At 30.1% G+C, this 24679-nt stretch overlaps 1 protein-coding gene across 6 annotated transcripts in view; it reads left to right on the forward strand.

Moving 5' to 3' along the window:
• Positions 1 to 24679, forward strand: part of LOC139493449 (growth hormone secretagogue receptor type 1-like) — a 321528-nt gene that overhangs the window by 273242 nt on the left and 23607 nt on the right. The window contains exon 1 of one of the 6 annotated variants that reach the window (XM_071281856.1): positions 11614 to 11712. The exons of 4 other annotated variants lie outside the window; for them this stretch is intronic. The gene's annotated coding sequence lies outside the window, so the exon portion shown is untranslated. Of the gene's footprint in view, positions 1 to 11613; positions 11713 to 18630; positions 18669 to 24679 lie in introns of those variants that run through there. One more of the 6 variants, XM_071281857.1, reaches the window with a different exon arrangement.

Genomic DNA, 24679 nt, shown 5'->3' on the forward strand with positions numbered 1-24679 from the left:
GAATAATGTCTGGTAATTATTACCAACATGACTCTTTCATTTATCAGGTAGTTTCTGATGGAAATGAACTTTAAGGAACACTTTTAATTATGACACCCCACCATTTTATTTTTATTTTTTATTACTTTCTTTAAAGGAGGAAAGCGAATTATACTATATTCATTTTTAAATCATTTCGACAATCACAGGATTATAATTGTTAAAGAATAAAATATATCGATAACGATTAATTCAGATAACAAAATCGTACATACTGTTTTTCCATCGATATAATTTACAGTATCATTGATACATTGAAAACAATAATTTAACATTCATCGATCCGACTTTTCGAAGTCAGAAATATGCCAGTTTTTATTTCATAGTTTGTTTCTGTGTTGGTTGCATAGCCGTTTGTTTTTTTATGCACTTCAATGTTTTTGTTGTTTCGTTGATTTCTCTTGAAATTTATTTGGTTCCCTCTGTTTTAGTGTGTAACACGGATTTTCTCTCAATCGATTTATGTCTTTTGAATAGCGCCAGGTATACGACTGTTGCCGTTTTTTGCATTGGCATGGGGATTAGATTTACTGCAAATTATTTAAAGCAATTTGAATTTAACATGTATTTCAAGAAAAGTACACGAAGACGAAATAATTGATAAAATATCAACATTGTTTACAAAATATCAAATTAATTTGAACTTTACATGTACTTAATTAAACATTGCATATAGATACAGTGGCCGATGAATTAACAGTATTTTTTATTAAAAGTCAAACCATTCTACTCAACTTGAACTCGACATGTACGTAAGGAACAGTACATAAAGACGTAATAACGGTTAATGTGGCTGATATATAGCTGCATTGTATATATATAGTCAAATTCTTTTCAATTAAGATCTTCTTCATGTCTGAAATAGATTATTACGATACTGTTGGGATTGGAATACTGGAGAAGGATTTACTACAAATGAAAAACGTATCTTTACAGAACAGAAACTGTTTATTTATCTTTTCACGTTTGCCGACTATTCACGAGTTAAGACACGTGAATTTAAACAAGACACGTTTCCCTAGAACTTCCCTCGCAAGTCACGAAATAATTATTCAGTAAACATCGTAACAAATATATACATCGAATAGCTATCCTAAACATATGCTGTTCTACATTTTGCAAATACTGCAATTTCGGACACGTGTTTAATTTACAAAAAATGTTATAGCCTTACAGTCCTGTTTATTAATTTTTTCTTTTTATTCTGAAAGCTCTGTTGAAAATGGTAGTGTTGGGTCCAACTCGCTTTTATGACGTGCAAAACGTCAGCTTTATATAAATGTGTTTCAGTTTCAAAGTAACGATGCTTCTCAGGAGATATAGAAACACATCATTACCAGACATTTTATCTTGGATTTTATTCAACGTAGCATCAAACTTGTCTTAAATGTGTTTCTATCATTGATATACTGATATTCTGCCGATAGCATGCATATCAGCTCGTAATTTTAATATATCAATGTCATGCAAAATGTATATTTATCAGATTCATTGATTTTGATTCAGGCATTTGAAGATACTTACCCGTTTAATAGCATTAATGGTTCAGGAAAATATGACATGAATTCCAGCTTACATTATATAAGCTTACACTCAAGGATACTTGGAATATGATTTTGTATACAAGACTTGTATTTAGGGTCCTCTAATTAAATCAGTTATAGAAGATCTAAAAATATATAGAATGTACATAAAAAGCGGAAATTGGAGCTAAGTAAAGCAAGATATTAAGTAAGAGAAACTCAATAATTAACTTCCTGGTAAACAGGACTAAAAATATCCCCTTAATGTGATTCTAATAAGAAGTTCACACATCAAACGAATGGATAACAATTGTCATATTCCTGACTTGGTACAGGCATTTTCTAATGTAGAAAATGGTGGATTGAACCTGATTTTATAGCTAGCTAAACCTCTCACTTGTATAACAGTCGCATCAAATTTCATTGCATTGTCAACGATGCGTGAACAAAACAAACATACTCAAAGAGTAAAAATGTCAAAAATAGGTGTACAGCAGTCAAAATTGTGTTATCAACTGGGTTTCAACAAGTTCAAGATTATGAATACGTTTAATTCTATTTCAATTTTACCCTGCAAATTTTATTAGGAAGTCATTACGATTTTTAGTTTTTTAATTGGTTTCCAATAATGAGTTATCTGCATTTTATCCTTATCAAAATGTCAACCTTAGATTTCTTAATCGAGTAGAAATATTTGTCAACATTATGCATACATACACGGTCGGCGATTTAAGATAATACAGCGGTATAAAAACAAGGAGATATGGTTACTACGAATGGTATTGACTAGGAGACCAAGGACGAAAATGTTAACCTAAATCGGGATCTTGCAGTCTTCAACATTGAGCAAAACCCATAAGTTGATAAGCATAACAGGCCTGATTAAACACAAATTTAGACATCATCAACATGAATTACAGTCTACTGACTTGTGATAGACATATATATAATTTAGTACACATTTTAATGAGGTTCTACGCATGATATTGAGTGTCTCGCAGTCTGAACTTGAACCCATGTAATAATTGGTTGAACGTTCAATCAGAAGAAAATATTAATTTTTGTCATACATATAAAACTGTATCATTATGCTAGATATAGGTGAACCTAGATCAATATATTTAAGGAATGACTGTAATATTTTCCTGTCTATGAAGAAATAACATAAAAAAGTTGGTGCACACTGACTACCGCGCGTATCGGGTTATTTACCATTTTCGAAATACTAGTAACATTAAAAATGTGGTGCACACTGTTAACCACATTTTTAATGTTACTAGTATTTCGAATAGACAGAAACAACATTACAGTCATTTCTTATAATTTAATTATAAATTCCATTTTAAACCGTAGAAAACCATGAAAAAAACGTTGATGACGTTTCGGTAACATAACTAAATTATGTCTATGGGCTGATAACAAAATGAAGTCAGCCAATCAGAAGACGCGTTACATCCAAAAATAAATTATATAAATATATATTAAATTGACGTTGGAAAACTAGAGTTGAGATAATTAAAAAAAAATGGAAAAGTTTATCTGATTACCTGAGAAATGATTTCAAAAGTTCTTCCTTTTTTTACTTATTATATAAAACACATCAATAGACTTCATTTGCGTGAAATAATTACACGCAACTCGACTTGACAATTAGTTATTGTTGTTACAAAATGAAGAATGCAGGAAATTAACTGCTTACCCAAAATAAAACTCACTGACATAAATAAAACATTCCTTGAAGATTGAAGTTAAGTCGTTTTGGTCTGACCTTTCAACGAAAGAGGAGCTAAGTAGTGTTGAAATAGTAAATATATCTGAGTTTACTATTAAAAAATATAAAGAAATGATATAACATTTCCCAGGACCGTAATTGACAAAGTAAAATTAGATTAATTGGAACGACATTTACATGATTGTGTTAATATCTCTTTCAAAATTAAATATTGCATATAAGTACTTTATGCCTGCCAAAAAAATCGATAAAGTCTTACTATGAAATTGGCATATTTTTTACGACATTAACAAGACACATTCAATGTACAAAACAAGACACTTATAGAACACATATTACTACTATTTATATTATAAAATGCCAAATACATGTAGGATGATATTTTCTTAAAGGTAGACAGATAACACAAGAAAATATATTCCAAGAACCACAATTCGCTCAAAATTAATTTAAAATAAATAGCCTGTAATTATATGATATACACCTAAATAGATGTGCATTAAGCAAACCATGACTTTTACTTTAATCAATCAATTATGAACAAAAATCAGGTTATTTGTTGAATTGATGCGAACAAAATAACTATTTTGCCTGAGTATTCTGTCTTTTTTTAATGTTCATGTTACTAAATTGTCTCAATCAAGGATATCATTTCTAAAACTTAAATCGAAAAAGACCAAATGACGTAGGAGTCACCGCACAGTCTTTAACAATGAACAACACCCATACCGCATACCAAGCTACAAAAGGTCCCACAATGACAAAATCAAACGATATAATTAACTACTAAACTACAGCAGGAACGTACACAATGCGACGAAAGTTTTTTTTTTTTTTTTTTTATTTTTTTTTTATTTATAACTTCCAATTTACAACATAATATACACAAATATAATAGCAATATATAATATATAAATCTATAGATATTATCTAATCAATACATCTTTCTATTAGGAAGCAATTTTTTTTTTTTTTTTTAAATATACAAATATAAGATAAAGAGTAAAGCAGTTTGAACACCGGAGAGAGAGAGAGATAGAAAGAGAAAGAGAGTGAGAGAGAATAGTGTGGTGAGTTTTCAATATAATTCGTCTAGAAATTGAATTCTATTTTAGTAAAGTAAATACAGCATTTTCATTTATAACATGTATATCCATTTTTGTACTTAACTAAGCATGCTAAGTAATATATCAAAAGCATTCCATTCTCTGAGAAACTGATGTTCACATTTGTTTTTCATAGCAATATTTTTGTCCATTGCATACACATATTTTATCTTTTCTTTTACTGAGTTTATTGTCAGTTTTTTTTTAAAACATCTGGAATTATAAATATATTGCTTTATGGTAAGAAAAAGAGTATTTTCTGCATTGCCTTTTGATATTTTTGCAGTGTTACCAAACAAAAAAACTTCTTTTGTAAAAAGTACACTAATTCCATTGGTTAGAAACCAATTTTCAATCTGTTCTAATAATAATTGTGTATGTTCACATTCCCAAAATAAATGTTCTAATGTTTCAATTTCTCTATTACAAAATGTACAATATGGATTATCATAAATCTTAATTTTATGAAGAAATTTGTTTGTAGCTAAGATTCGATGATTGAATCTATACTGTAGCCACTGTAACTTAGTATTATTTGTGACAACAAATGGCAGTTTATAAATTTTTTTCCAATGATTTTGATCAAAGCCAAAAATTTCAGTCCATCTTAACTGACTAGTGGGAACACTTCCATTTTTATTCAAAACAATATACATATCTTTAGATCCTTTTGAACTTTTAACAAGTCTTTTAATAGCAGATGGAATTAAAGGTAGTTCTAATTTGTGATTTTTTCCCACAAATGATTTTGATGCTTGATGTATAGCAGATATAATACTATTATATCTCATGAAATTCACATTTATCTGATACATTTCTTCTATCTTTTGATGAGAGAAAAAGGTCCCATCTTCATTTACAATATCATTTATAAATCTTATACCATTTTCAAACCAATCTTTATAAAAAATAGGTTTATTTGCTACCTTTATATTATTGTTAAGCCAGATTGGACTAGCAAGAACGCATTCCCAACTGTCATATTCATCTTTTTCTCTAAGAAGTTGCCATGCTTTCAGAACATCTTGCCAAAATTTTTTTTTGATATGTTGCTGTAATTTTTGGATATAAACACTTCCACAACCATAAAATTTTTCAAGTTCTACATGAACATTTGACAAAAAAACATTCTGCCATTTGTTGTCTGTTTTAAATAATCTCCTTATCCATGTACACTTCAGTGCTAAAATAAATGCACTAAGATTTATCATTTTGAGTCCACCATCTTCAATATCATTTTGTAAAACATCTCTCTTAATTCTATCAATTGGTGAACTCCATATAAAATTGTACATAAGTTGAATAACATTTTTTAAAATATCATCACTTGGATTTGGTAAGGATATAAACAAATTATTTAAAATAGGCAATATCAATGTCTTTACTACAGTAATTCTACCAATAACAGTAAGATTTCGTTTTGACCATTGTCTTATTACACATTTAATTTGTACAATTTTTTCATCATAATTAATTTTTACAATTCTATCAAGATTAACATCAAAGCTTATACCTAGTACCTTAAAACATGTTTCTCCCCATGTAAGGTTTCTATTTTGGCATAATACCTCATTACTATACTTTTTATTTCCTATCCAAATAACTTGTGTTTTAGAAAAATTAATATTTAAACCAGATATATTTCCAAACCAATCTAATTCATTTAATGCTTCATTCAAAGATTCTTCTTTACCATCTAAAATAAGAGATGTATCATCAGCAAATTGTGAAAGTTTGTGCTCAACTTGCGTAATTGTAATACCATTTATCTTATCATTATTTCGTATTTTTAATGCTAATATCTCAGCACAGAGAATAAAAATATAAGGCGACAAGGGATCACCTTGTCTACAGCCTCGTTCTATAGAAAAAAATTCTGATAGATGTCCTCCCTGGTTTACAGCTGATTTGATATTGTTATAAAAAACTTTAACCCAATTAATTATTGATTCTCCAAAATTGAACAACTTCAAGACACTGGTTAAAAATTCCCAAGAAATCGAATCAAATGCCTTTTCGAAATCTATGAGCAGCAAAAGTCCTGGAATATCTTTTTTCTCAGTAAATTGCATAATATCATAAATTAAACGAAGATTTTCTCCAATATATCTCCCACTAATAAATCCAGTTGATCGAAATCTATCAGTTTATCTAAAACTGTTTTAAAGCGTTTTGCTATAACTCCAGAGCCAATTTTATATACTGTATTTGATAAAGATATAGGTCGCCAATTTTTTAAGAAATGTCTAGGCTTATTTCCCTTCGGCAGGCATGTAATGATTCCTTGTTTTTGCGTAACAGATAGTTCACCAATCTCATTACTGTAGTTCAAGGAGTTTACAACAAAAATTTTTAAATCTTTCCAAAAAAATTTAAAGAACTCTGTGGAGAAACCATCAGATCCTGGTGTTTTATTATTTTTCATATTTTTCAATATCAAACCAGCTTCTTCAATTGTTATTTCACCTTCAAGATTTTTGTTCTCATCATCAGTTAGTTTTTTTAATTTTATATCTTTCAATCCTTCTTTAAGTTTACTGAATTTATCTCCCTTTGACTTGTCTTTATTCTTGTACAAATTTTCATAAAAAGATTTTACTTCTTTTAAAATATCTTTTTGTTTTGAAATTACATCTCCATTTTCTTTTTCTACTTTTGGTATTATCTTATTTGTAAATTTTTTTGATTCTAGCCCACAAAAATAGCTAGTAGGTTTTTTACCCTCTTCTACCCATTGTATTCTTGATCGAATTATCTTCCCTTTAATTTTTTCTTTTCTTATATTTTCTAATTCACATTTTGTATTTTCCAAAATCTGTATTGAACCTTCATCTACCTTTTCTTCCAAAATAAGAATTTCATTTCTAAGATCTTTCTCTTGTTTTTCTTTTACCTTTTTCTTATAGCTTGAATAAGATATAGTTTTACCTCTAATTTCCATCAACATTGTCTCAAGAAATAAGTGACTATTAATATTAAAATGGAGATCTTCCTTATTCATGTCTTTAATTCTATCTATATCATAAATTACATATTGTTTTTTAACTTCTACTATTTTTTCTTTAACAATCTTTATATATTCTGGATCATACAATAATGAATTATTAAATTTCCACAATCCTCTACCTCGATCAAAAGGATTAAATTCTAGATTTAATACAACCATAGAATGATCAGAGCGATAGCTAGGTTCGATATTACAATTTTTCAAACAGCATAGTAAATCTTCAGATAAAAGAAAAAAATCTAGCCTTGCTTGTTTAAAGGGGGTTCTTTTTCTCCATGTGAAACGCTTCAAATCTGGGTAAAGTTCACGGAAAGGGTCAATGAGACACCTTTCCTGAATGATTTCTAAAACTTTCTCCCGAGCATTTGGGTTATTTACATGTAAATAATTATAATAGTCTATATCAGGGTTGAGAACAAGATTAAAATCACCACATATCATATAGCTATCATTACCAAAATCATCTATAATTGACATAATTTGATCATAAAAAATAGGAGTATCTATATTTGGTCCATAAATAGTTACAAATGTAAAATGTAAAGTATCAACAACTAAGTCTAATACTAAATAATTACCACCAACATCTTTTTTTTCTTTTAGGACCTTAAACTCAAAGTTGTTATTAAACATAACTGCTACACCTCTTGAATTTTAGCTATAAGATGAAAAATAACTATCATATCCCCACATAGCTCTTATATTATTTTCATTTTCACATAAGAAATGAGTATCTTGTAAACAGTAAATATTGTAATTCTTTGTTCTTAAATAGTTAAAAACATCTCTTCTTTTAACACTATCTCCTAAACCTTGACAATTAACAGTTAATACCTTCAGGGCACACATAATATGATGTCAGTAAATACACTAGCACATAATATGACCTTAAAAAAATCTAACAGTAATATCTGATTATTCTCAATGTGTGTAAAAATACTAAAGAAAAACATTTCACCAACATAAAGATGCATAAAAATGATAAACAGGATAACTCACCATAAACTAAACCGAAACAGAATGTAATGGAATGATATTGCAGAAATGCAATAATTAACAAAAAGAATAAAGGACTGGAAAGAAAAAGAAAGAGATAAAAACAAGAATTTAGCATCAAAATGGCAGACATTTTTGATTGAATTAATGTCAAAAAAAAAATTCTAGTTTTTTGCAGTATAATTGTTATTTCAATTTTATATATCCTGTATATGATTTATCAGTTATGACATAGTCAACTATTTTACAAAGTGGAGACAACTTTTATAGTATTAAGATTTGTCCCATGAAAATAAGAATAGCACTTTTAACATGTTTAAAAAATAAATCAAAGTTCATCAAGACATAATGTACATGTAACAATGAGAGTCAAGTACTAAGTTAACTACTTATTTCCTTTGTCTCAATCTAAGAAAAATGTCATCAAATAAATTGAACTTCAGCTGTAGACCATCAGATATCCTTCCATATACACCACAGTTGAAGTACCATACGTCGCTGAACCATTCAGTCTCATTTAGTCTTTTCATCAGTTCAATGTTCCTTTTGGAAATGTCATCATAAAATCTTACATGGTCTTGTAAATTCTTCTTTTCTCGCATCACTCTTCGTTTGACATCACTACTAAATAGTCTCACAATAAGAGGTTTTGGTCCTAATTTGTCAGATGGAATTCTATGGATGGCGACAACATCTCTTTCCTCAAGTTCAACATTCATGTCCCTTTTCACTTTACTAATAAAGTCCGCACGCAGATCTTGTCGCTCTCGCGATGGAAAGTTTATAACTCTTATGTTGTTTTTGCGAGAATATTGTTCATTGTAGTTGCTGCTGGTAATAGCTTCTCTTGTCAGTCGTTCATTTTGGTGTAGTTCTTTCTTTGTTGCAGATAGGCTTTTCATAGCTACCTCCGCTTTCTCCCTCAAGTTCTCATTTTCTATTGATAATGCATCTATTTTCTCTTGCATTTCCTCTATTACTTCTGATACTTTTTTATCAATTTTTGTCTCTTTGGATGAAGTAAATTCTTTAAATAAATTCTTCACTATAGTAGTTACAATGACTTCCAGATCACTTGACTTAACAAGGTCTTTTGTGGCATTTTCAAGGTCTATCTTTTTTAATCCACCCTCCAGGTTTTGTTTAATTTCTTCTATGTCCCGACGACATGTCTATGCGACGAAAGTTAAACATGTTTACAAACGAACACGCGTCCCACAACCCTAGACAGTGTTGTAACAACAAAACTTCAGAACAATATATAATCATCAGTTAAAAAGGTCGTAACTCTTCAGATCGATACAAAGCACAAAAACAACTAACATATAGACAACAGGCAAACAGTACAGAGTGACCTTCAAACATGTTATTTTGCCTAGTTTTTCAATTAGATTGGTAACATATATATGAAATATGTACCCCAAACTAATCACATCTTTTACTAAACAATAATGATACATGTTTAGTCAACACATGGCATGTCATGATTGAGGTATAAAACAATATTCAATTTTGACTCAAAGAATATCAATAAAACTTGTCAAAAGACCGATACCAATAATGTATTATAAAAACTAGTTATATTGGCTATAAGACGAAAGATTATAAAATTTTGCACATATTTTTGAAATTATGTACGATAACTATGATAATTGCAATGAACAACAAAAGTTATATCAGAAAAAAAGATAATTATTTCAAATGCTGTCATATGATTACTTGCATATTTGTTTTTTTTTATGCCAAATTTGTTGGCATGTTTTGCCGAAAATCATTTTGATGTCTTAACAAAAACGTAAAGAAAAAGCATTATGTTAATATGTACAAATAATTTCTAGAACATTCTAAACGAAGCAAACACTTTGTGAAAAATGCGCGTCCGAAAACCTGTTCTAGATTAAACCTTTAAAAGGAATGCTCAAAACAAAATATTTGAGAGGCACGGATATGTATAAAAGTTTAAAATAGTAAGAATCGGACACACACAGTGGTAATATGATGAACAATATTGTTTCCCAATTTCTACCATTAGTGAAATTGCAATAAAACCTATTTCTTTAATAATCAATACAAAAAATACAAATTCATAAGCATATCGTTTCGTTCAACTAATTCATGAAGTTAACCGTTGAAGTTGTGTTGTGTTGATGGCAATATTTCAATCCAATAACGACTGGAGAAATATTATCACAAAGAGACTATGGCAACAAGGTCACTATTAAATTATGTATGTTGCTTTATATATTTTAAAGAATTGCCCAACAGCAGCAGATTATTCAATAAATAAAGCAGCATTTGTATCATAAAGCAAGCAGTATTTTTACATGAAACATTATAATACTTGAAAATGTCAGCTGACTTTGTGACTATCATAGCAAAATTTCATTACTGAGTTGTGCATCTCTTTTTTAAGAGGAAATCGATAGATCTAGAATTACCACTTGAAAAGGTAAATTATGCATTTTTCAGCAAAAATAAATAGTTTGCAGTAATGCAAACGTACAGTTGAAATTCAGTTACATATATTTGCTCTTCTGTCAATAAAGATTATGTATGCTGTGGACACGTTTTTAACTACTTTGTTAATCAAATACTGTAATTGGTTTGATTCGAGCTATTCATATTTGATTTGAGAGATTATGTAACATCATAAATTATCAATGTATCAGAACAAAAATTGAAAAAAATATACTTGTTCAGTTGTGAAAGAAACAATCTGTGTTTGGCTTGAAATACAATAAACGGATCTTGCATACAATAGGAAAAGTTCTTGACGTAGATTTGAGGTGGTTGATTTAACCAGTGGGATATTATTTGTTTTTAGTAAGGGCCTATACTTTACATATAGTAGTGAACTTGCCAGCTGAAAGACGCCTCCGGGTGCGGGAATTTCTCGCTACATTGGAGACCTGTTGGTGACCCTCTGCTGTTGTTTTTTATTTGGTCGGGTTGTTGTCTCTTTGACACATTCTCCATTTCCATTCTCAATTTTATTGTAGTGCGATTTAAGTATTCAAGAAATGGATTACATCGGCAATATACAATCGATAACTAATAGAGATCTACAGTTCCAATCATAATAAAGTTGTCTTTTATTTTAGGTGTGGCCCTTCATGTAATTACACGTGCTTTTAACGCCTTCTGTCTTTTGTTCGACCCACGCAGTGTTGAAGCATGAAATATGTACACGTAGCATACATATTACACAATATTTAAACAACGTGTGCATTTACTGTAAAAGTTTCTTGTTTAGTGTTGATAAATCTATTTTATCATTAAAATTTGGAGCACTGAAATCAATAGTTGACGGTAAGTTATTCCAACTATTCTAGTTTATTGTTATTTTTTAAACAAAGCGCTCTTACAATGCAATGATCGCATAATTCATTTGACAACACAAGATAAGTATATATCTGTTTTGAGTGTTTAGATAAAACGGTGTTATTTCTTTGATATAATATTCACGTAAAAGTCTACCAAAAGAGTAGACAATTGTACCTTCCGTTTAGTAAATGTATTACAATACTGTTACTTCAAATAGAAAAGATTTCATTAATTTAGTCATTAGGATTTCTTTATAATGTCTGCATTAGACATTGACTAGTTACGTAAGGACTGATTACTCTGGTTTGAATTATTTCGATTGAATCCATGCATACTTAATGGTATGTTCTTTGGTTATTCAGCATGTACATTTGCTTCTCCTACCTGCGATGTAAAGGTATATGCAAATGTGATGCGTTTCAAACGCTTGATGTAAACATGTGGACATATATTAAAGTACTTTGTTAGATGTCCACATTTTTACATCAAGAGACAAATGTACTGCTTGGTCATGTTGACATTTCCATTGAGAATGACGCGAAAGGAATGAAAAGTATCTGTAGAAGACTTTCGAAAGAAGTCTTTTCGATTTAACGTAAGCAATTTAAAAAAAAAAACAAAAACAATAGTTTTACGAATGAAATATTGTATTGAATTAATAACCCATAGAAATTATTGCTCTTTAGGAATCATCTACCGTGACACACTCTCTATGTTATAAAACAACGTTTGCTTTGTGAATTCAATCAATGCAGTCGAAAGACGTTAACTTTTGATGGGACTAACTGTGATGTGCAGTCATGGCAGAAAAAAAGAGAGAAAAATAATCTCCAGTGTCGTTAAAAAAAATCCCAAAACTTTTAGTTGTGGTAAATATTCTTAATACAGTGTTGAATTCAATGATTCCACATATAGGTATTTATACTTTTGAGAATTATTTTGCTTTAAAATACCCTCGTCTGTAGTGAGTTTTTGAGTCTCATATATCTCGGTTAATTTGACATCACTATAGCTACCGAAATAAGTTAGTTTGCTTCATATCAGAACCTTGTTTTCCAATATTGATATATATTGAAGTCAACTTGAATCTATGACAAGCGTGCAAAAATTGACAACTTCCTATTTCTAAACCATAAAGACCTTCTGTCACATCGTATGGCGTTTAAACTGCTTAATCAATAAGATTCGCTCGTATTTTTTTCACAATATACAAGCTTAAAAGTGGACGATAGATACCAAAGGGACAGTTATAAAGCGAAAAAAAACTGACAACGTCATGGCTAAAAGATAAAAAGACAAACAGACAAATAAGGCCAGTTTAAGGACGCCTCCGGGTGCGGGAATTTCTCGCTACATTGAAGACCTGTTGGTGACCTTCTGCTGTTGTTTTTTTCTATGGTCGGGTTGTTGTCTCTTTGGCACATTCCCCATTTCCATTCTCAATTTTAAATAATAGTACAAAAGACACAACATAGAAAAACATAGACACACTGCTCCAATAGGGTTATGAAATACAGTCCTTGGATGGTGCTATATTCCCACTAACACCATACCCCATAACACCATACACCATACACCATTACAACAGACACGTTACACCTTTGCACCATACATCTTACACATTACACCATTACCCATTTATCTACACGATCCAAAATTACCCATAATGCAATTAAATTTCCAATATTAAGATTATTATTATTGTTTATGTTTACAATTTTAAAACAAAAAGTGAAAAGAACTTCGTTTTCAACTAATAAAATGTCGTACACCATTCCCGATCACACGTTACACAATCACACCATTCCTCATACACCATTACACCATTCCCCTACACCATAGCACCATACACCTTACACCATTGCACCATACACCTTAAATTACACCATACACGTTTTTTTGGGAGGTTTACACCATCGAAGGGCTGTATATACGACTAAAATCGAACCTACATAAGTGTTACGGTCACATAAGATGTGTTTTCGTCTAATCTTGCTAGGTAAACCAATTTTCAATTTTAAAATAAAGCAAAAATAAGAATATTCATTTGATCTGTAAATTTTATACTTCAAAGTACTACTTCATGTTTTTTATCATGTTTTGTATCGTTTTATTAGAACTATGAGATTTAAAAAATAACTACTGTTGGCTTAACTTGAAGTTGTTGTAAATCTACATACTCTAGGGACGACGTGAATTATATGTTGATACTTTAAAATTCCAAGTGGTTACACTTGGCTTTTCTAACTTGTTCACAAATATTTCCGATTCCAAACGAAAAGGCAAATTGAAAGGTTCAGTCCTACATTTTACATTGTTTCAAACGAGTATCTTGTCTAAGCTAAGGTATGTATAGAAAACAAATAAATTTAGTTCTGATTCAAACAAAATGTGACCTAAAACGTACATTATCGATACTTCGACATCACGTTGAACTCATTCAGTACATCGGACTTGAAATAAAAGATTCAACAGACAAATAAAGTCTCATATCTTGCCTTACATCTAGCAATTTACAATGTAGGTCGACTGAAAACAAAACTCTTCGAAAAAATAGATGATTTCAGCTTCCCAATTGTAAACTTTCAGTGACTTTGTAACATCATTCTAGCAAACCCCTGCATATTCAGTATATATATCCTAGTTGAGACGATATTCAAAAGGTTGCATTCCCTGTCTTCATTTGCTTTATATAGCAGGTCTGCATACATGAAGCTACTGACATTTCGAAATTTAACGGATGTCATTAAGAGTTCGTTGCTCGTTATAAAATATCTGTTCATATGTGACAACGGATATGTTCAAATTGTCGTAACATATTCCAATCCTATTTTGCCAGTATGTCACCTACCAATTTGAACATATGAGCATGAGTGTACTTGCATGTGCAAAAATATGACTGCCACATTTGTGGACCTAAAACCCTGCCGTAGCACTTGAGACTATCTTCGATTTTTTTGTGGGATTTTTGTTGATCAGTCTTTAGTTTTCCATGTTAAAGTCTGTGTACTGTTGTAATTAGTCTTTTTGTACTTCTTGTTGGATTTTTGCATTGCATTGTCAATTTATGTCAGACTAATGAGTTTTATTATTTGTTTGGGTATCTTTCTCATCTTTTCTTCTGTGTTACAATATCAACTTTCAAATTATTATTCGAATACAGTGTCTGTCTTATGACTGTGGTTTGTATCATTAGTTTGATTTCAGCAATGTTTTCATCGTGTTATTTGTTTGTGGTCACCGAAATGCAACTATAAACACAGACAATGCAAACAATATTTGCATCTACGGGTGATTATGAATAAACATGAGCTCAACCCACCTGTTGTCTTCAGTATTTCCCAGACTCTACCCTTCATTATACTGAATCCATACGGCATGTACCCTCTGTTATCCTTTATTCAACTGCACCCTCCAATATCCCTCACCCTATTGTACTCTCTACTGGATTGAATAAGTAGAGCAGCTAATGATGATCATTTTAGAAATCTACATGTTTTATCTTGTCAGAAGATGATGTAGTTATATAATCATGTGAATATCATAAAAAGTAATATCGGCAAAACCAAAATATTTCCTGATTGCATGCTTATGATGAATATGTCTTAGACCGGTTTTTTGTATATGATCAACTCTATCAGAAGTGTGGTCGAAGTTTCTTTATGTTAGAGAATTTATACATAATATAAAGTTTTACATCAGTTATGTAAATCGCAAATTGGTTTCTCTGATTAATTGGAAAAGGTAGTTTAATCAAAGACTATTGTAGATGAATGTTCTAAAGATCATATTATCCACAAATTATTGGACATGATTTCAAAGTTGTTTTAACGTTATACTATTTTTTCGTAACATTTTTCAAATGGAGTTGATTAGAGATAGACAAGTTTCGTAGTTAGACTGCAGCTCTGCATTCATCATCAGGTCAGTAGTCAGTACTTCGGTGCTTAACGATTAATAACTATTCTGTCTACAATTGTCAAATTATAATTATCGAAATTTAAAAGATGCTAAAGTTTTAACTCCCTACGGCATGACTTGATATATATTTGTTTAAAAGTATGCACCACGAAGGGTCCTACATATATAGTAGCCTTTAGGAGCACCTGAGATCAACCCAAGTGTTTAGTGGTTTCGCATCGCCCAGTCATTAGTTTTCTATGTTGTCGTGTTTGTTCTTTTGTTTGTCTGGTTCCTTTTTAGACATGGTGTTGTCAGTTTATTTTCGACTAAATTTGAATGTTCCTATGATATATTTCGCCTTTCATTTAACACTTGGCGTGAGTTTAGTAGCTCAGAAAAATCAAGCCGTTAAATTAAAATAATTTTAGTTCGCATAACCTGTTTTAAACAATCTGAACAAAAAAATGAAAATTACTTTAAATTAATTAGTATCAATGAACATGTGGTTTAATTGTAGCTTAGTAGTTGGGGAGATTGATATATTTATATCAGAATGTTATAATTTTACTCAGAAATAGACATTCCTCGAAATTAGATTGATTTTCATGTGCTAAAATTATGATGCAAATATTGAACGAATAATCACGACGATATGCTTACAGGTTTATTGTGCGCAAATTTATAATACAATATTCAAAATGAAAGTAGTCCTTTAACTTGTTTTTCCGTATTCATTGATGTCTATAGTAAGCACGTTAACAAGTACTTATTTTTTTAACCTCTACCAATTAATTGTTTGAAGTGATTTAAGTTAACTATCTCCAACATCAGTCTGTAATGAACAAGAAGTGAAGTACATCCTTCAAAGTTCATTCCTAGCATGTTTCCAAATTGTCACAATTAATTGCATTATTAGACAATTAATTATTTTATTTTTAGAAATACTTTTGAAAATTATTAACTGTTGCCTTATTATTTTAACTTTTTGAAATCATTTTTGGTTAATATTGGTGTATCAAATTATTGTGTTTTGATGACGAACAATAAACAAAACTGCACATCATCATATGGAAATTCGGATTTGGAACGCAAAAAAAGAACACATGCAATTAAAGCAATGTTTTGCAACACGACGGGTGCCACATGTGGAAAAGGACCTGCTTAAAAACAGGTTCAATCCACCATTTTCTACATTAGAAAATGCCTGTACCAAGTCAGTAATATGACAGTTGTTATCCATTCGTTTGATGCGTTTGGACTTTTGATTTTGCCTTTTGATTTTGGACTTTCCTTTTTGAATTTTCCTCGGAGTGCAGTATTTTTGTGTTTTTACTTTTTCCTGAGCACCTGAGATCACACTGGTTTTCGATGGGGTTCGTGTTGCTTAGTTTTCTATGTTGTTTCTTGTGTACTATTATTTGTCTGTTTGTTTTTTGCATTTTCAGCCATGGCGTTGTCAGTTGATTTATGAGTTTAACTGTTCCTCTTGTATCTGTTGCCCCTCTTTCTTCGATTTCTATTTAAATCTATAAGACTTGAAGGATAGGAAATTCGTACCGCAATGACTTTGCAATAAGATATTTTATAATTCTAATTTATGCCGTAAATAGTACAATTTGTTTTTCAAAATAACAAACGAACTATTTAAAACGTTATAAGCAGTTTAAAATGAATTCATCGTTTAATGAGACATCTTTATCCATTTTCCCCCCTTTTGTTTATTCGGGTACACGTTCATTATATCTCGTGATACATTAAGATACTCCGTCGTGCAACAAGTATATCTGGAACCTATCTTATCATTAATAACTAAATTTGCAACTATTCTGATTGTTTGGTTGTGATATGATATGCGGTTTTATAAATTATATCATTCAATTTTAATGAAGATCAATTCTATTAACTTGATTTCCAATGTGTTTGGTTCTTTATTTTAACAGAAGTTTTAGAAGCTATCACATAAGTTTATATGAGATCAAATTATATCATTTCAGATTTTGCTATCTACTATTTATTTCGTGAATTGTCTTCATTTTGGAGACTTTAGTTTAAAGTTTATCACTACCGGGGGATGCTATTGTTTTATCCTTTCTGTTGTAGTATTTTCAAAAACGTAAAGCTTTGCTTTACAGCACTTTTTCTAGACACTTTAGGAAACGATTTATCATTTGTGTATTTTATCAAACGCAGCCTTTATATTTTCTGGATGGCGAACAAATAGTGGTATCAAATTTCTAATAATTACATGTCTCTGCTTATTGACTAACTCTTTTTATATGAGATGCAATTAAACAGATATGTTGTATTCAGCGGATATTTGAGACTGTTAACCCACTCATAAAAAGCAAAAAGCAAGCACTTGTTTAAAATCTAAAGTATTAAAGATATGGTAAGGTTATTCTTCATCTTCATTCTTTACAAATCCATACGAATACTCATAAGAGATAGAATTTAATTTTTAACCGACAAACTTTCGACTTTAACTTCTATACGAAATATCCTGTGTTACTATCGTTATGACAGTTGTTATGAAGTAGTCTGTATGTATGTATGTTGGATGTGTTTTGGTAGCAGTTCTGTGTTTCTGTTATTTCGTTGTTTTTTATTTTCTCTCTTATAGGTTTTGTTTTCCCTCGGTTTTGGTTCGTGACCCGATTTGCTGCATCGCTTAATCAATTACTAACTTTTGAAAAACGGTATACTAACATTGGCTTTATCTACTAACATTTTCCTTTTGGGTAATATATGTGTTAACACAAATATAATATTTGTATAGATGTATAAATAAAGACAACAGTAGTATACCGTGGTTCAAAATTCATAAATCGATTGAAAAAAAAAAGAAATCCGGGTTACAAACTAAAACTGAGGGAAACACATCAAATATAAGAGAAGAAATACGACACAACACAACACTAAAATGTAACACCCACAAAAACGAACTATAATATAACAATGGCAATGTATAAACGTATATCTTAATTTCATTTCAAATTTGCGCCAAAATATATGCAATGCATTGAAGATGTGATAAATTGGTAAGTTAATTACAATGTAAATTTAAGCTTTCTTCTATTAAATTTTCTTAAGTTATTAATTGTTAGGCATTTTTACAAGCATAACGTTATAGATAACACTGGCTATAACATTCCCGATATATTCTTGAAATTTCTACAAAATTCATTAATTTACTGACACATGTCTTACTATAATTTTAAATGAGATGTCATTAAATTATCAATAAATAGCGCTCTACATATCTTAGGCATTGATGGTTTGTCATATTCTGTGTAAAATAATATGATTTTATAAAGACATTTGAAAGTAACAAATAAAAAAGAATGTATACACATAAATTAGACAGATAACACTGTAAGTATTCAAAGTATTCTGAGGTTGCATTTACGAATTACAGCATAGTGTATGTTTGGAAAAAGGAATTTCATTATCAAAATGTCATTAATTCTTGTAGTATTTAAACAAAAAAAGGCGGTCTTTACATAAAGATAGGTATTAAAACCATGCAGAACATTTTAGGTAACGGGCAAAATCCTGTTGTTGTATTATTATGGATAACGATTTGAGTATTTATGTCTCTCGAGTAAATTCAAATATTGCTTTATTTTGTAAGTTTATTTGTTTATTGACACAACCTTAATAATAATTAACAAACTAATATGAATTGATAACATACCAATGACTTTCGAAATAAGAAACTTTGACCGGGTATAACCTCACATTTTTTATCTAGTTTCCGATTAATTTGACTGTAAATTAGAATATATTGCTCAAATTTATTAATGTGAGATAATTGTGAGAATGTGTATGGGTTCATCAGACGGTTTTAAGTTCTCATGAGTTTTGTTATAATGATACTTTGTATCTCGTATTTCAGTTAGACTTGTTTTTTACTGTCAAGATACATGAAAAAAATAGGATTAGCTTGTTATTGGATAGGCATTTTAAATTTGAACTTAATTAGATAGAGTGATGATAACTCGTACATTACGGAGTGTATAGGTATGAACTGTGGTTAAAGGGTTGGGTCTTTTACATACAAATGATATATATCATTTGAATAAAATCGGCATCAACTTTCAAATTAGAATGTGTTACCCATTTTATTCACTTAAGCTGTATTATCCTACAAAAATGTAACGGTTATAAGACAGAGACTTGTTCCGTATAGGGGATCATCTTCACACGATTTTTGATCACACAATATTCAATCTAGAAAACTGTTATGCAAATACTAAAAGGAGAGAAACAAGCTACGTTTAGCTGAAAAGTATAATTTGATGACAGTTGAAAGAGAAATGGAGCTGCAAAATAAGGGATATCAGAACGGGATAAAAGTAAGACAATATCAAAGCTGAATGATCTATTGTGTGAATAGTCGAAAGATTAATTTCAAGTTCATACAATAACAAAATAGAGACATAACATAAAACGTTTAAATCTTGCTTTAGTTGTATTTGTTAGATAAAGAAAATTATAATTCACGTTCTAGGAAACACAGGTACATTAAAACATATTCATTTTATTTACGTTTAATGTCTAATATATAGGTTTTTTTAAAAGATGGAACTCATGAAGCTAACTATACAGTTACTTCAAAGATCATAGTACTGGATTTGTTCTTAATGTTTGGCAACCTTCAAATTGCTTTTGATTAGCACATTCTTAACGTAACCAGTATCATAGATAAGGAAAGATCGTATAATGCCAGTTTTAGAATATGGATTTAGCTTCGAGTACTTTACATGAATTTAAAACGGTTTGAAATTGACCTAATTGTACTGTCAACTTATTGTTTCTGCTTATAATGTTTGGAAACGTCGACTTGTTCATTAATTTACTTTCGTGAACTAAATCAAACCAAGAAACCATAGCACTGATTTCATGACATCATAACCAATAAAACAATCAATTAACCTTCTATATATTTTATTGCGTGATGCAAAAGTAGAAAACATTCAGCCATAAAGGTTCTAAAAGCGGGAAGTAAGAGTTATTTTATAATTATCATTGATTTTGTATACTGTAATTCGAAGAAATTATTGCAAAGATGTATGACTTGTTCTCTTTTACGTTAATAAAATATTCAATTTGAACTGCAATTGTTGACTATAGATACATTGTATTGATGTCTTTATTTACAACAACTAAAGTAACACGAAACAATTAAACGGAACATAATATTCAATATGTAACAGTTCTCAATTATACTTATAAAGTATATTCCATAATATGTTGACCATCTGAACTCACCTTGGGAGTGAATGGTTTTTAATCTGTTGTTTTCTGTGCATTGTTGTATGAATATATTGCTCTTGATTATGTTTTCATTTAACTATGATATTGCTTATTCAGCGAAGTATGTCCTTTAATTGACTTTTGGTATCTTTAGAGATTTCAAATTCATTTTGTAAGTTGTTTGATCAATATCATCATCAATTTTGAATTGACATGATATTAAATGCTTAAATACAAAAATAAATAATCGAAATTATTTGTTCGGGTTGATATGAGGAGCATTTTATGTACATTCCCATTTGTCTTTGCAGGAGTTTCAGACTGCATTAAAGACCCATTGGTGGCCTTCGGCTGTTGTATGCTCTTTCATCGGGTTTTTGTCTCTTTGACAGATTTCACGTTTTCATTCTCAATATTATTAGAAACTTCATAATTACCATACGTTGTGTTTAGAAAGAAATATCTTAATTTCAAAATCAGACAATATACATCTTGTCATGACAATGTTAATAAAAAAGAAAAAAAAACGAAAATACCGAATTGCGGAAAAAAAATTTAAAAACGGAAACTCCCTAATCAAATGGCAATATCAGAAGCTCAAACACATTAAATGAAAGGAAAACAACTGCCATATTCGTGACTTGGTACAGGCGTATCTATTCTTATATAGAAATAGGTGGATTGGACCTGGTTTCATAGCTAGCTAAACATTTCACTTGTATGACAGTCACAAGATCTTTAACGTACCGTTTCAAAAATATCTTTCTTATGGTCAACGACAATTACACAACTCCTTTCAGCTGGTTAAATACAATTGAGAATGGAAAAAGGGAATGTGCCAAAGAGACAACAACTCGACCATAGAAAAAAAAACAACAGCAGAAGGTCACCAACAGGTCTTCAATGTAGCGAGAAATTCCCGCACACATAGTTGATACTGTAGTTTCACTCGTTTTAATTCTTTATTTGTTAACACTGGGGGCTCATTTAGAGTATACATTGTTATTATGAATCTGTTTTTAAGCTTTAAGGGGAAAATCATATTATTATTTGATGGTTCAATTTTAAAAAATCAAAATGAAACTATAAATATGAATATTTAAAATGTCATTATGCCGAGAATGAACAGACAATTACAGGATTGAAAACTGCGGAAATTATTTGTTTTTTCTTCAGATTTGTGGATTTTTATTAAACAGTTTCAGTTTCAGACAAGTCGTGATGCGCCAAAACACCTAAATTTTTGATATTTTAATATATGATTAGACTAAAACATATCAAAGAAATGAACAGAAATTTAAACTTATGTTCTGTTACCGGCGTTTTAACTTCTTTTCTGAACTATTCTTCATCGGGATCCTGCATACATCTCAAATTAACAATTCATGTGGAGTTGTGTAAAAAATAAGGGAAAAAAATGTAAGTTCGGATTTTCTTAAAGCAGTTGTAACTTTGGTAAATGTTGAACAATAAATCTCCATTTGCACGTTAAAGATCATGGTCATCGCCATTAGATAAACTATCTGATAGATGATACACTCGCTAAAATAAATAACTAACTGAATTGACAGAAAATCTAAATAACATAAACAAATATAATACTATGTTCCACTTTCACTTTGATATTATCTTTGACAGTTCATACGAAATAAATAAGGATATGTGGAAGTATTGCAAATACGATTAATTTCTATCAAATATCCATCAAATAATGACAAGAATGTAAATAACTATAGATCATCGTATGGCATTGAAATTTGTCTTAACGTTTGTTGTAGCAAACCAGGTTCAATATAAAGGTCCACAATTGAGAATCATAAAACATCCATACTTTGCACTAAATTAACTTTTCAAGCGACTCTCAATGTTCTAATCGGTAATTGAGATATGAGGCATAGTAATTTGTTTTTTGTTTGGTGCATGAATTTTATGCTGTAGCACTCTTATTGATAAATATTTGTGTGCAAAAATATCCTACTGACCTTGATTTTGACGTTTGGCCCCTATGATAGTAGATTCTTTTCTGTTTTGTTTGCAGTGCATTACTTTTGTCCCATTGCACTTACATTGACTAATGGTTGAATGGCACATACTATTGGGATCAGGATGTGTCTAATACTACAATCAGATTACTCTGATCTTGACCCTGACACTTTTTGATGAAAGCTCAATATCTCCAAATGATTTTTTTTTTATATCTTGATATTCACAGAAGGTATTTTCGTCTATGGGACAGATGTAGTTGTTCCGTCTGAGAATCTCATCAAAATAGTTTGTTTTATAATTATAAAAGAACAACTATGCAGGATGAAGATTACATTCATGCCTTTATGATACCAATACCGATTTATTTTTTATCAAACACGTCCTTCAATGCAACAAATATGGAATTAAAAAAAAACAAGCACATGAATGATATCAGATTCAAGGAAGATTTTTTTTCTATTCAGAGTAGTTTAATAACAAGAGAAGTTTTTCCGTCCCTAGAGTAAGAGATTTTTTTAGAAGCAGGTCATTCTTTAAATGCAAAAAATCTAATAATTGTTTTGGTTTGTCTTTAATTTTCTACAATTGATCACTGTTAATAACCAAACTCAGTAGACATCTGTCTTAATTTAATTTAATAGGAAAACAAATCTAAAATTTACCGTAACCTTCACGAGATTCTTGTTTTAAATAATCAAGAACGTTCTAAATATACCGAGACAATTTACCCAAGGGAACCAAATTTAAACAAATCTAATAGAAACTGCAATATTTGGCTTTGGCTATAAATTTATATTTCAGAACTAGTTTTTTTCTATACACTGATTATTCTTATATTTTGGTTTAAGACAAGATCATGTTTTTTTCTTAGACAGTAGAAGACGTCTTGACCCTTAAACCATAGGATGTGTAAAAAATATATTCTCTTGTAGCCGTCCGATGATTCAAGCCCCTTCGAAATTGCGCTGTCTTAGGGTATGTATGGATTCAGCGCGATAAAATTTTCTGTTGAGAAATCCGGTGGAATATTTGTTGTGTCCCATATAGGAGATCTATTTCTCCTTTCTTTACACTACGATGAATGTCTACAATATCATATAGACACAACAAAACACCATCTGTTAGATGATAGTATGTATTTTTATATTAGATAATTGAAACAAATTTTGGTGACGGATATATTTACTTATGACATTTATACATTTAATTCACTCGCACTTAGTGCAACATTTATAATAACACTTGTCGTTTTAAGACTTTGATGTGAATTTAATTATGTATATTATAACGTTGTAAACAAAGTGCTTCTGTGTATTCATTTAAGCCAAGTTTTGTTTTCGTTCGTATTATGTAAGGTCGATTCCTTCGTTTTGTGTTGTATTTACAGTAGCATAGCATATCTGATGTAAATTAACGTTAGTATTTAATACAAATCAGTTGAAACATTTTCCTTTTTTCAAAACCGATATCTTCCATTTGTTTTTTCATTTTTCATTACCATTACATTTAGATTGATTATTACTATTATAAGCAACTAAGTATTGGTAAAAGTCCATGTGAAATATATGTTTTAAAGAATAACTTATGTCTTGTTCTGTATCAATTGTAATAGTTCTACCATAACTTGTTACTATCAGGGCTTAGGGAATATACCATGTCCTGTGTTATTAACACAAGTGAAGTGAATGGGTTATTGTGTAGTACATAGACGAAAATTGTTTGAAATAGCGAATGAAAATGATATAATTAACTTGGGTATAATATTGAGGAACTTCAAATCAAATATATTTTATTGAACAAAAGATTT

The sequence above is a fragment of the Mytilus edulis genome, chromosome 10, assembly GCF_963676685.1.
Source record: "Mytilus edulis chromosome 10, xbMytEdul2.2, whole genome shotgun sequence".
In the NCBI taxonomy this organism is placed as follows: Eukaryota; Metazoa; Mollusca; class Bivalvia; order Mytilida; family Mytilidae; genus Mytilus; species Mytilus edulis.